We start from the raw sequence: 13,165 nt of genomic DNA, 5'->3' as shown, positions 1-13,165 counted from the left end.
CGAAGAATTTTTTCCCCCACACGTTAAGTTGTCGAGGGCTGATTTCAGTTCCTATGATAAACAGTCTTCTGTTTCCACCGCAAAACCTTTCAGGGGAGAATTTGCAACAGTTTGGCACCATTTTTGAGAGAATTGGAGAATTTCTGATTTTTGCTGAAATTGTGACCACGGGGCTTAGAAATTTTTTTTTTTCATAGCTTATGTCTTCGAGGGCTGATTTCATTTGCTATGATAAAAAGCCTTCTGTTTCCACCGCAAAACCTTTCAGGGGAGAATTTGTAACATCTCGGCACCATTTTTGAGACAGTTGGAGAATTTCAGATTTTTGCTGAAATTGTGACCCCGGGACTTAAATTTTTTTTTTTACAGAGGTTTTGTCTTCGAGGGATGATTTCATTTCCTATGATAAAAAGGCTTCTGTTTCCACCGCCAAACCTTTCAGGGGAGAATTTGCAACAGCTTGGCACCATTTTTGAGTGAATTGGAGAATGTCAGATTTTTGCTGAAATTGTTACTCCGGGCCTTCGGAAATTATTTTTTCACAGGTTGTCTTCTAGGGCTGAATTCTTGGCCTATGACAAAAAGCCCTCTGTTTCCACCGCCAAACCTTTCAGGGGAGAATTTGCAACAGTTTGGCACCATTTTTGAGTGAATTGGAGAATTTCAGATTTTTGCTGAAATTGTGACCCCGGGGCTTAGAAATTTTTTTTTCACACGTTAAGTTGTCGAGGGCTGATTTCATTTCCTATGATAAAGTCTTCTGTTTCCACCGCAACACCTTTCAGGGGAGAATTTGCAACAGTTTGGCACCATTTTTGAGAGCATTGGAGACTTTCAGATTTTTGCTGAAATTGTGACCCCGGGGCTTAGAAATTTTTTTTTTCACAGATTTTGTCTTCAAAGGCTGATTTCATTTCCTATGATAAAAAGGCTTCTTTTTCCACCGCCAAACCTTTCAGGGGAGAATTTGCAACAGCTTGGCACCATTTTTGAGTGAATTGGAGAATTTCAGATTTTTGCTGAAATTGTGACCCCGGGGCTTAGAAATTTTTTTTTTTCATAGCTTATGTCTTCGAGGGCTGATTTCATTTGCTATGATAAAAAGCCTTCTGTTTCCACCGCCAAACCTTTCAGGGGAGAATTTGTAACATCTCGGCACCATTTTTGAGACAGTTGGAGAATTTCAGATTTTTGCTGAAATTGTGACCCCGGGGCTTAGAAATTTTTCCCCCCACAGGTTTTGTCTTCGAGGGATGATTTCATTTCCTATGATAAAAAGCTTTCTGTTTCCACCGCCAAACCTTTCAGGGGAGAATTTGTAACATCTCGGCACCATTTTTGAGACAGTTGGAGAATTTCAGATTTTTCCTGAAATTGCGACCCCGGGGCTTAGAAATTTTTACCCCCACAGGTTTTGTCTTCGAGGGCTGATTTCATTTCCTATGATAAAAAGGCTTCTGTTTCCACCGCCAAACCTTTCAGGGGAGAATTTGCAACAGCTTGGCACCATTTTTGAGTGAATTGGAGAATTTCAGATTTTTGCTGAAATTGTGACCACGGGGCTTAGAAATTTTTTTTCCACACGTTAAGTTGTCGAGGGCTGATTTCATTTCCTATGATAAAAAGGCTTCTGTTTCCACCGCCAAACCTTTCAGGGGAGAATTTGCAACAGCTTGGCACCATTTTTTGTATGAATTGGAGACTTTCAGATTTTTGCTGAAATTGTGACCCCGGGACTTAGAAAAAAAATTTTTCACAGATTTTGTCTTCGAAGGCTGATTTCATTTCCTATGATAAAAAGGCTTCTTTTTCCACCGCCAAACCCTTCAGGGGAGAATTTGCAACAGCTTGGCACCATTTTTGAGTGAATTGGAGAATTTCAGATTTTTGCTGAAATTGTGACCCCGGGGCTTAGAATTTTTTTTCCACAGGTTTTGTCTTTGAGGGCTGAATTCATTTCCTATGATAAAAAGGCTTCTGTTTCCACCGCCAAACCTTTCAGGGGAGAATTTGCAACAGTTTGGCACCATTTTTGAGTGAATTGGAGAATTTCAGATTTTTGCTGAAATTGTGACCCCGGGGCTTAGAATTTTTTCCCCCACAGGTTTTGTCTTCGAGGGCTGATTTCATTTCCTATGATAAAAAGCCTTCTGTTTCCACCGCCAAACCTTTCAGGGAGAATTTGAAACGTTTTGGCTTAGAAATTTTTTTTTACACAGGTTATGTCTTCGAGGGCTGATTTCTTGGCCTATGACAAAAAGCCTTCTGTTTCTACCGCCAAACCTTTCAGGGGAGAATTTGCAACAGTTTGGCACCATTTTTGAGTGAATTGGAGAATTTCAGATTTTTGGTGAAATTGTGACCCCAGGGCTTAGAAATTTTTTTTTCCCACAGGTAATGTCTTCGAGGGCTGATTTCATTTCCTATGACAAAAAGCCTTCTGTTTCTACCGCCAAACCTTTGAGGGGAGAATTTGCAACAGTTTGGCACTATTTTTGAGTGAATTGGAGAATGTGAGATTTTTGCTGAAATTATGACCCCGGGGCTTAGAAATTTTTTTTTTGCACACGTTAAGTTGTTAAGGGCTGATTTCATTTCCTATGATAAAAAGGCTTCTGTTTTCACCGCCAAACCTTTCAGGGGAGAATTTGCAACAGTTTGGCACCATTTTTGAGTGAATTGGAGAATTTCAGATTTTTGCTGAAATTGTGACCCCGGGGCTTAGAATTTGTTTTCCCTCAGGTTTTGTCTTCGAGGGCTGATTTCATTTCCTATGATAAAAAGCCTTCTGTTTCCACCGCCAAACCCTTCAGGGGAGAATTTGCTACAGTTTGGCACTATTTTTGAGTGAATTGGAGAATTTCAGATTTTTGCTGAAATTGTGACCCCGGGGCTTAGGAAATTATTTTTTCACAGGTTATGTCTTCGAGTGCTGATTTATTGGCTTATGATAAAAAGGCTTCTGTTTCCACCGCCAAACCTTTCAGGGGAGAATTTGCAACAGTTTGGCACCATTTTTGAGTGAATTGGAGAATTTCAGATTTTTGCTGAAATTGTGACCCCGGGTCTTAGAAATTATTTTTTCACAGGTTATGTCTTCGAGGGCTGATTTCTTGGCCTACGACAAAAAGCCTTCTGTTTCCACTGCCCAACCTTTCAGGGGAGAATTTGCAACAGCTTGGCACCATTTTTGAGAGAGTTGGAGAATTTCAGATTTTTGCTGAAATTGTGACCCCGGGGCTTAGAAAATTATTTTTTCACAGGTTATGTATTCGAGGGCTCATTTCTTGGCCTATGACAAAAAGCCTTCTGTTTCCACCAGCAAACCTTTCAGGGGAGAATTTGCAACAGCTTGGCACCATTTTTGAGTGAATTGGAGAATTTCAGATTTTTGCTGAAATTGTGACCCCAGGGCTTAGAAATTTTTTTTTTCACAGGTAATGTCTTCGAGGGCTGATTTCTTGGCCTATGACAAAAAGCCTTCTGTTTCTACCGCCAAACCTTTGAGGGGAGAATTTGCAACAGTTTGGCACTATTTTTGAGTGAATTGAGGAATGTGGGATTTTTACTGAAATTATGACCCCGGGGCTTAGAATTTTTTTTTTTGCACACGTTAAGTTGTCAAGGGCTGATTTCATTTCCTATGATAAAAAGGCTTCTTTTTCCACCACCAAACCTTTCAGGGGTGAATTTGCAACAGTTTGGCACCATTTTTGAGTGAATTGGAGAATTTCAGATTTTTGCTGTAATTGTGACCCCGGGGCTTAGAAAATTATGTTTTCACAGGTTTTGTCTTCGGGGGCTGATTTCACTTCCTATGATAAAAAGGCTTCTTTTTCCACCACCAAACCTTTCAGGGGAGAATTTGCAACAGCTTGGCACCATTTTTGAGTGAATTGGAGAATTTCAGATTTTTGCTGAAATTGTGACCCCGGGGCTTAAAAATTTTTTTTTCACACGTTTTGACTTCGAGGGCTGATTTCATTTCCTATGGTAAAAAGGCTTCTGTTTCCACCGCCAAACCTTTCAGGGGAGAATTTGCAACAGTTTGGCACCATTTTTGAGTGAATTGGAGAATTTCAGATTTTTGCTGAAATTGTGATTCCGGGGCTTAGAATTTTTTTCCCCACAGGTTTTGTCTTCGAGGGCTGATTTCATTTCCTATGATAAAAAGCCTTCTGTTTCCACCGCCAAACCTTTCAGGGAGAATTTGAAACATTTTGGCTTAGAAATTTTTTTTTACACAGGTTATGTCTTCGAGGGCTGATTTCTTGGGATATGACAAAAAGCCTTCTGTTTCTACCGCCAAACCTTTCAGGGGAGAATTTGCAACAGTTTGGCACCATTTTTGAGTGAATTGGAGAATTTCAGATTTTTGGTGAAATTGTGACCCCACGGCTTAGAATTTTTTTTTTTTTACAGGTAATGTCTTCGAGGGCTGATTTCTTGGCCTATGACAAAAAGCCTTCTGTTTCTACCGCCAAACCTTTGAGGGGAGAATTTGCAACAGTTTGGCACTATTTTTGAGTGAATTGGAGAATGTGAGATTTTTGCTGAAATTATGACCCCGGGGCTTAGAATTTTTTTTTTTTTGCACACGTTAAGTTGTCAAGGGCTGATTTCATTTCCTATGATAAAAAGGCTTCTTTTTCCACCACCAAACCTTTCAGGGGCGAATTTGCAACAGTTTGGCACCATTTTTGAGTGAATTGGAGAATTTTAGATTTTTGCTGAAATTGTGACCCCGGGGCTTAGAAAATTATGTTTTCACAGGTTTTGTCTTCGGGGGCTGATTTCACTTCCTGTGATAAAAAGGCTTCTTTTTCCACCGCCAAACCTTTCAGGGGAGAATTTGCAACAGCTTGGCACCATTTTTGAGTGAATTGGAGAATTTCAGATTTTTGCTGAAATTGTGACCCCGGGGCTTAGAATTCTTTTCCCCAAAGGTTTTGTCTTTCAGGGCTGATTTCATTTCCTATGATAAAAAGCCTTCTGTTTCCACCACCAAACCTTTCAGGGGAGAATTTGCAACAGTTTGGCACCATTTTTGAGTGTATTGGAGAATTTCTGATTTTTGCAGATATTGTGACCCCGGGGCTTAGAAAAATTTTTTTTCACGGGTTTTGTCTTCGAGGGCTGATTTCATTTCCTATGATAAAAAGGCTTCTTTTTCCACCGCCAAACCTTTCAGGGGAGAATTTGCAACAGCTTGGTACCATTTTTGAGTGAATTGGAGAATTTCAGATTTTTGCTGAAATTGTGACCCCGGGGCTTAGAATTTTTTTTTCACAGGTCTTGTCTTCGCGGGCTGAATTCATTTCCTATGATAAAAAGGCTTCTGTTTCCACCGCCAAACCTTTCAGGGGAGAATTTTCAACAGTTTGGCACCATTTTTGAGTGAATTGGAGAATTTCAGATTTTGCTGAAATTGTGACCCCGGGGCTTAGAATTTTTCCCCCCACAGGTTTTGTCTTCGAGGGCTGATTTCATTTCCTATGATAAAAAGCCTTCTGTTTCCACCGCCAAACCTTTCAGGGAGAATTTGAAACAGTTTGGCTTAGAAATTTTTTTTTACACAGGTTATGTCTTCGAGGGCTGATTTCTTGGCCTATGACAAAAAGCCTTCTGTTTCTACCGCCAAACCTTTCAGGGGAGAATTTGCAACAGTTTGGCACCATTTTTGAGTGAATTGGAGAATTTCAGATTTTTGCTGAAATTGTGACCCCAGGGCTTAGAAATTTTTTTTTTCACAGGTTAAGTTTTCTGGGGCTGATTTCATTTCCTATGATAAAAAGGCTTCTGTTTTCACCGCCAAACCTTTCAGGGGAGAATTTGCAACAGTTTGGCACCATTTTTGAGTGAATTGGAGAATTTCAGATTTTTGCTGAAATTGTGACCCCGGGGCTTAGAATTTGTTTTCCCTCAGGTTTTGTCTTCGAGGGCTGATTTCATTTCCTATGATAAAAAGCCTTCTGTTTCCACCGCCAAACCCTTCAGGGGAGAATTTGCTACAGTTTGGCACTATTTTTGAGTAAATTGGAGAATTTCAGATTTTTGCTGAAATTTTGACCCCGTGGCTTAGGAAATTATTTTTTCACAGTTTTTGTCTTCAAGTGCTGATTTATTGGCCTATGATAAAAAGGCTTCTGTTTCCACCGCCAAACCTTTCAGGGGAGAATTTGTAACAGTTTGGCACCATTTTTGAGTGAATTGGAGAATTTCAGATTTTTGCTGAAATTGTGACCCCGGGGCTTAGAAATTATTTTTTCACAGGTTATGTCTTTGAGGGCTGATTCCTTGGCCTACGACAAAAAGCCTTCTGTTTCCACCGCCAAACCTTTCAGGGGAGAATTTGCAACAGCTTGCCACCATTTTTGAGAGAGTTGGAGAATTTCAGATTTTTGCTGAAATTGTGACCCCGGGGCTTAGAAAATTATTTTTTCACAGGTTATGTATTCGAGGGCTGATTTCTTGGCCTATGACAAAAAGCCTTCTGTTTCCACCACCAAACCTTTCAGGGGAGAATTTGCAACAGCTTGGCACCATTTTTGAGTGAATTGGAGAATTTCAGATTTTTGCTGAAATTGTGACCCCGGGGCTTAGAAAATTATTTTTTCACACGTTTTGTCTTCGAGGGCTGATTTCTTCGCCTATGACAAAATTCCCAAAATTCAGTCCTTTTAAGATTTAGGGGTAGATGGTCACTTTCGGTTCTTATATCTACAGTAAATTCAATATATTCATCAAAGAGTTCTTGGGAGACAAGGATGTAGTCAATAACAGAATGCCTTAAGCCTGACCAATAAGTAAATTGGCCAGCGCAGTCTCCCGAGGAGAGGCCGTTTAAAATAACAAGGTTTAATCTAAATGCCATTAGAAAAAGACATGTACCAGCAAAATTGGTAACTGGGTCAAGTGAATGACGCCTGAATAGGGGCCAATGTTCATCGTTAGCATTTAGCGGACCCATTCCACTTTCGTTGATTAGCTGTTCGTCTGAGTGGCCTAGCCTTTCATTAAAGTCCCCACCAATAATTAAGGAGGCAGAGGGAAACTTATTTGAGAGAAGAAGAATGCAGTCTTCCAGTTCGTTCCAGATGTTTTTAAGATCAGTTTGTTTCATAAGTGGGTGAATATAAACATTGATGCATATGATCTTAAAGTGGGTAGAGAATATTTTAACAGCCAAAATCCATTTTTTATTGATTTTCAATTGAATAGGGGAGGTTCCTAGATCTGTCGATATGAAGGTGCTCAGACCTCCCGCCGGTCTTCTGCCTTTTGGGCCGATTGAGGCACAGGAATGGAAAGCAAAATAATTGTGTAGTTCAAAAGGATTTTGCATCCAGGTTTCTTGGAGCAGGATGGTCTTGAACTGTGATACGTAGGCTAGGACGTCTTTGTCCATAGTTTTCAATTGCCATCCAGCAACATTCCAGGATAGTAGTAGAGGTGAGAGTCATTTTGTCTCTTCGATAGCATCTAGAGCTTTCCCGGTGTCGTGGAAGATGCATCCATTGGATGGTGAAGTCTCTGGTAAAGTGATTAGGGGCGCCACAGAGATTTCGGCGTGGATTTCAGTTGGGCAGAGTAGGGGTATGTGTTCTGACGTGACCTGAGGAGATTCATATCCCATTTTTCGCTCGAAGTTAGGTGGAGTATTTGCCTCTTTTGTGGGTGCTAGGTCTTCAGAGTTGCGGAGATAGAGTAATAACTCATCTAGTCTGTCCGTTATCTCTGTTTGTTCAGCTTTTGGCAGATGGGAGAAGGAAACAAGTAACTCCTGCTCTATCGAATTCTCTAGATGAGTAGCCTTTGATAGGAGGGGCATGGGGGTCTCTGTCCAACTTATTAAGTCTGAGGGTGGAGAGGTAGAGCTCGTAGTAGGTGGAGTGCCCTCATTTTTAATTGTTTTCCTTTTAGCTGGAGAGTAGGGTATAAGAGAGCAAATCTTAGTGTTGATAAAAATTCTTGTAGTAAAAATTCCATAATTAGTCAGGTAGCTTCGTAGGGACATCATATAAGTTGGAAACTTTTTAGATTCGAAGGTGAGCAGTATCCTCTGCATGTGTGGCTTGCTGTAAATGTGGACAGTGGATTTCAGATCGATGGAAAGGGGATTTACACCCAAAAGCTCAGCTAGATGCCTTCTTGCGACATGTATAGACGACCAGTTAACAACCTGACCTTTGAAGGGGAGGATAATTAAACAAAGTCTAGTGGCTTGTAGTGAAAGATTGTAGGAAGATATGGTGTGTAAATCTTCCATAGTTTGTTCATTTTCAAATTTACAGCCAGTCTGCGAAGTTGAGCGCAGTAGGATAGGTACTCTAGGTGTTGGTTCGGCCCTATCCTCCGATGAAGCATCTGCGGGGCTGACATTAACTTTTGGGGATATAAAGGATATAATCTTCTCTAGGGAGCCTTTGATGTCTCTTATATATTTAAAGATATAATCCACGGTTTTAGCCACTAGGTCTAACGTGGTAGAGTGTTCAAGTAATAATTCAGAGAGATGGTTTTCTTGTTCTCTGATGCAGTCTTCCGCCTGAGTGGGCATAGTTGGAACTTTTTTGGGACCTTTTGGTCTCGTGATGGTGTTGTTTGAGGGGTTAGTGGGTTGTTTAGCGGATAGTTCCTTCGGTGTAGTTTCCTTATCTATTATCTCTGCTAATGGAGAGAAGCTATTCGAGGTCGGAATATTAAAAGTATCCTTTGTTTTTCCATAAAAGAATTCGCTGATTTTGGTTTGCTTGGTGAGGGGCAAACATGCCATTTCCTCTAAGTCCTCAGATTCTCTGCAGCGTTTTCCAACCCCTCTCCTCGCATCAGCAGGGCTGTCTAATTGCTGAGTCATCTCTCCCTTTACCTCACTCTTCTATCTTCCCTAGGTTTTTCAAAGAGTTGAGGGAGTATTTTCCTTGAAAGTATCCTATTCAAGGAGGAGTAGTGTGCCAAAGGTTATTGGCATAACACTAAATTATGCTCCGTCTGTGCCTCCAAACTTGTGGAGGGAACAGCCCATGAGTCTTCCTGTAAACTCTTCGCAGTGTGATAAGATAGTCAATTCAGCTTTAAACTTCCAAGAAGAGTCAGGAATACAAAGCGTGGGATAGAATGCGGTGAGGAGCTTAAATTTATCTGAGCTCAGCGTTCATTAAAATAGTCTTTAAAAGGAGTAAGAGAGAATAAAAAGATAAAAAGATAAAATCAACAGGCTCACATTAGTAGAGTGCTGGTCGCCATCATACAGGAAAAGTCTACTAATGTTCTACAACAAATAGGCAGATCCAGAACTAAATGGTCCCCTTATGTTAATAACAATTTTAGCATTTGGACACAATCAATGGAAGGTCAACTCCTCTGGGCTGATCTGACCTCCAACGACACTGAAGAGACCTCCCCAATTGACCATTATGACACTTTAATCCGAAAACTCCAACCGTTATTGTCAAGACTCAGGAGACCTAACCACAATGAGTCCCCTACCAACAAAAAATGGTTTGACCGCGAATGCATCCAGGCAAAACTTATACTCAGGGAATGCTTTAAGGTCTTCCAGCAAAATCCTAACCCTATCACCAAATTAGAGTTACAACTTAAAAAAAAGAACTACAAAGAGTTACTAAAAACCAAAAAAAGAACCGCAGACTCTCTCATCTGGCAGGCCCTCATAAAAGCGTCAATAGAAAAAGACAATACCAACTTCTGGAAAATTATATCCAGTCAAACCAAAGCTCCTAACAAGGGCACAATAATCCCTGCAAATGTATGGGAAGAGCACTATAAAGTGCTGTTTAGGGAACATCGTCCTTCTGCGCTGCTTAACATTCCCTTAGATAATGATACACCATGGCCCCCAACATCTGAAACTGAAATCACTTCGTTAATTCTACAAATGAAATCTGGCAAAGCCCCAGGAAGTGATTTCATTGTCGTTGAACTCCTGAAAGCGCAAATAAACTGGTGGGCCCCGGTTCTTGCAAATCTATTTTCATATATAGATAAGACAACTGAAATCCCTAAAGATTGGGGACTGGCTATAATTGTTCCTATATTTAAAAAGGGCAACCCCTCTGACCCATCTAATTATAGACCAATCAGTCTTCTGAATGTGATCTGCAAACTTTATACAAAACATCTATGCCTAAAATTATGTGAATGGTTAGATCATAATGACTTGCTAGAAATTGAACAAGCAGGGTTTACATCTGGACGTTCCACCATAGATCACTGCTTAGTGTTATATTATTTTGTCTATAAGTATGTGAAACATTGGAAAAAATCATTGTATGCGGCCTTTGTGGACCTAAAGGCAGCATTTGATTCTGTATCCAGGGGTAGGCTCTGGGCCAAATTGGCCAATATGGGTATTAACAGAAGGTTATTACTTCTGATGATTAAGCTTCATGAGAACAATACCCTCCAGATAAGACTCGCACAGGACGGCAGACTCTCTAGAGAAATCCCAGTCCAAAGAGGAGTTAGACAAGGATGCCTATTAGCCCCATTTTTATTTAACATCTATGTTAACTCCCTGGTCACATGTTGCCGTGAAATCGAAACCCACCCCCCCGTGTTCTCTAACGGCAGAAAAGTACCAGTTTTAATGTATGCGGATGACACTGTTCTTCTCTCTCAAACCAAAGTGGGTCTGAAACGTGCCTTAGGAAAGTTTAGTGACCAATGTAACACTGAACTGTTAACAATTAATTTTGCCAAAACCAAAATTGTACATTTTAACCGCTCCTTCAGGAAAGATAATTGGAGCGTAAAGGGAAACGCCATTGTCAGGGAATCAGGAGCAGGAGCACTGGGGAGAGAGGATTGGGAGAGCGAAGGGGAAGAATCTGAGGGCAGCGTAGGGGAGTATGACAGTGGCCCGAGAGATTCCATGAGCTTCTCCAGCGAATCAGAAGATTCCCAGAAGGGGGCGCCGATGGTCAGGGCAAGGGGGGTCCCAGGGGGGACGCACCAGAAACAAGGAGCCAGAGGGGAACCCCAAAGCAGCAGTGGAGGATCGGGACCAGTTTCCCCACCAGAGCATAGTGGGGGGGAGGAGTCACATGTGTCAGGGCCAGCGTCTCCTCCAGAGAGGGAGTCAGGGCTGACCACGCCTCCATCGGAGAGTGGGGGAACGGAAGGGAGGTCAGTTGCAGCTAGCCCCCCCGAAGGGGGAAGCAGTGGCAGCAGCAGTGAAACGGTCAGGAGGAAAGCTGCTGGCTGCGCGCGCGCGCCAAGTTCAAATGTGCAGGCGCGCGGAACAGCAGGAGACCCGGATGGGGAACCAGCTCCTAAAGCCCGCCGGAGGGAGGGAGAAGGCTCAGGGGAATCAGCGGGAGAAGAGGCTAGAAAGGGCGGAACCCCGGCGGGCAGGCGGACCCAGAGGAGGAAGGAGCAGCGGAGAAGGTGGAGCAAGGCTAGGATCTTAAATTGGTGTCAGGGGGGAGGAGACTCAGACGGAGCATCAGTGGTCTGACACTTTAGACGTGGGGCTGCGCGCTGCGGCTCTGGAAGTGAAACTGAACTTCAATAAAGACTTTTATACTTAACAACGAAGCAGCGTTGGTCCTTTGTGAGCTGGGACCTAGGGTAGCCCTGACAGCCATTGAACAGACTAAGACCTTCCAATACTTAGGCATTACTTTTTCTTATAATGCCAAATTGTCAACTCACCTGACCACATCAGCTATATCAGCAGGAAGAAGTGCAAATGCCATCCTTAGATTATTCAGAAGGAAAGGAGCTGGCTTCCTCCCGATGGCCCTAAAAGTCTTTCAGGCAAAATCTTTAGCCCAACTCCTGTATGGCTCTCAAATTAGCCCCTCTGCCAACCTTAAGACCCTTGTTTCAAGGGTACAATCAAAATTCTTAAGATCATTATTTGCTACCCCAAAGTGTACACCTAATGCAGTCTTACGGCAAGAGGCAGGACTGCCCAGAGTGGAATTAAAAGTCTGGGAGCAAGCAATATCCCTCTGGCTGAAAATCCATTACAATCCTAAGGGACTGCTACCTTGCTTCCTGGCCGCAGTTCCCTATCCTCCTTGGCTTATGCAAATAACTAATAAGATCAAACAAATTGGCCTAAACCCTGAAAACCTTTTTATTGGAACTCTGAATAAGGCAAAAGCAATTATCACTCAGAGACTTTACGATGTCGAATTACAACAAGAAGACGCCCTACTCCCGGAGACGTATAGATGTTTAAAAGCTTGGCCTAATTTTGCAACTGCCCCTTACTTAACTAACATCACTAACGAAGCTTATAGATGGGCTTTCTCTAGAGCCCGCTTTGAGACAATGCCCTCAGCAGTGCTGTACGGCAAATTCACGCGGGTACCAATGCATGCGCGCCTCTGCCCCTGTATGTCTAATAAGGTAGAATCTGTCACACACATCCTTCTATTTTGCGAATTTTATAGTGAAGAGCGAGTTCAACTTATTTTGCCGCTTTTATCAAAATTCATACCCCTACAACATTATTTGGAATCCTCCCCCGAAATTCTACGAAAATACCTTCTGGAAGATTCCTCAAGCTCAGTATCATATGCGGTGGCCAAATTTTGCACTTTAGTAATCAGGAAGCGTAAATCTCTTCTGTTGAATGGCACACTGCGAAGTTCCCTTGTGTAATCCTTTTTTTTTCTTTTTCTGATGTTGTTGTTGATTTCTTTTTGTTTGATCTTGTGGTGTTTAGTGTCACTGGCTTTTGCCGTAATAAACTTGGAATTGGATAAAAAGCCCTCTGTTTCGACCGCCAAACCTCTCAGTCGAGCATTTGCAACCGTTTGTCACCATTTTTGAGTGAATTGCCCAAAGTCAGATTTTTGATGAAATTGTGACCCCGGGGCTTAGGGATTTTTTCAAAAAAATCTTTTTCTGCCGGTTAAGTTGTCGAGGGCTGATTTCTTGTCCTGTGATAAAAAGCCTTCTGTTTCGACTGCCAAACCTCTCAGGGGAGCATTTGCAACCGTTTGGCTCCAGTTTTGAGTGAATTGGAGAACGTCAGATTTTTGATGAAATTGTGACTCCGGGGCTTAGCGATTTTTTCAAAAAAAATCTTTTTCTGCTGGTTAAGTTGTCGAGGGCTGATTTCTCTTCCTGTGATAAAAAGCCTTCTGTTTCAACCGCCAAACCTTTCAGGGGAGCATTTGCAACCGTT

Source organism: Podarcis raffonei, chromosome 6 (genome assembly GCF_027172205.1).
Source record: "Podarcis raffonei isolate rPodRaf1 chromosome 6, rPodRaf1.pri, whole genome shotgun sequence".
Classification (NCBI taxonomy): Eukaryota; Metazoa; Chordata; class Lepidosauria; order Squamata; family Lacertidae; genus Podarcis; species Podarcis raffonei.
Note: the sequence above shows the minus strand (reverse complement) of the source record.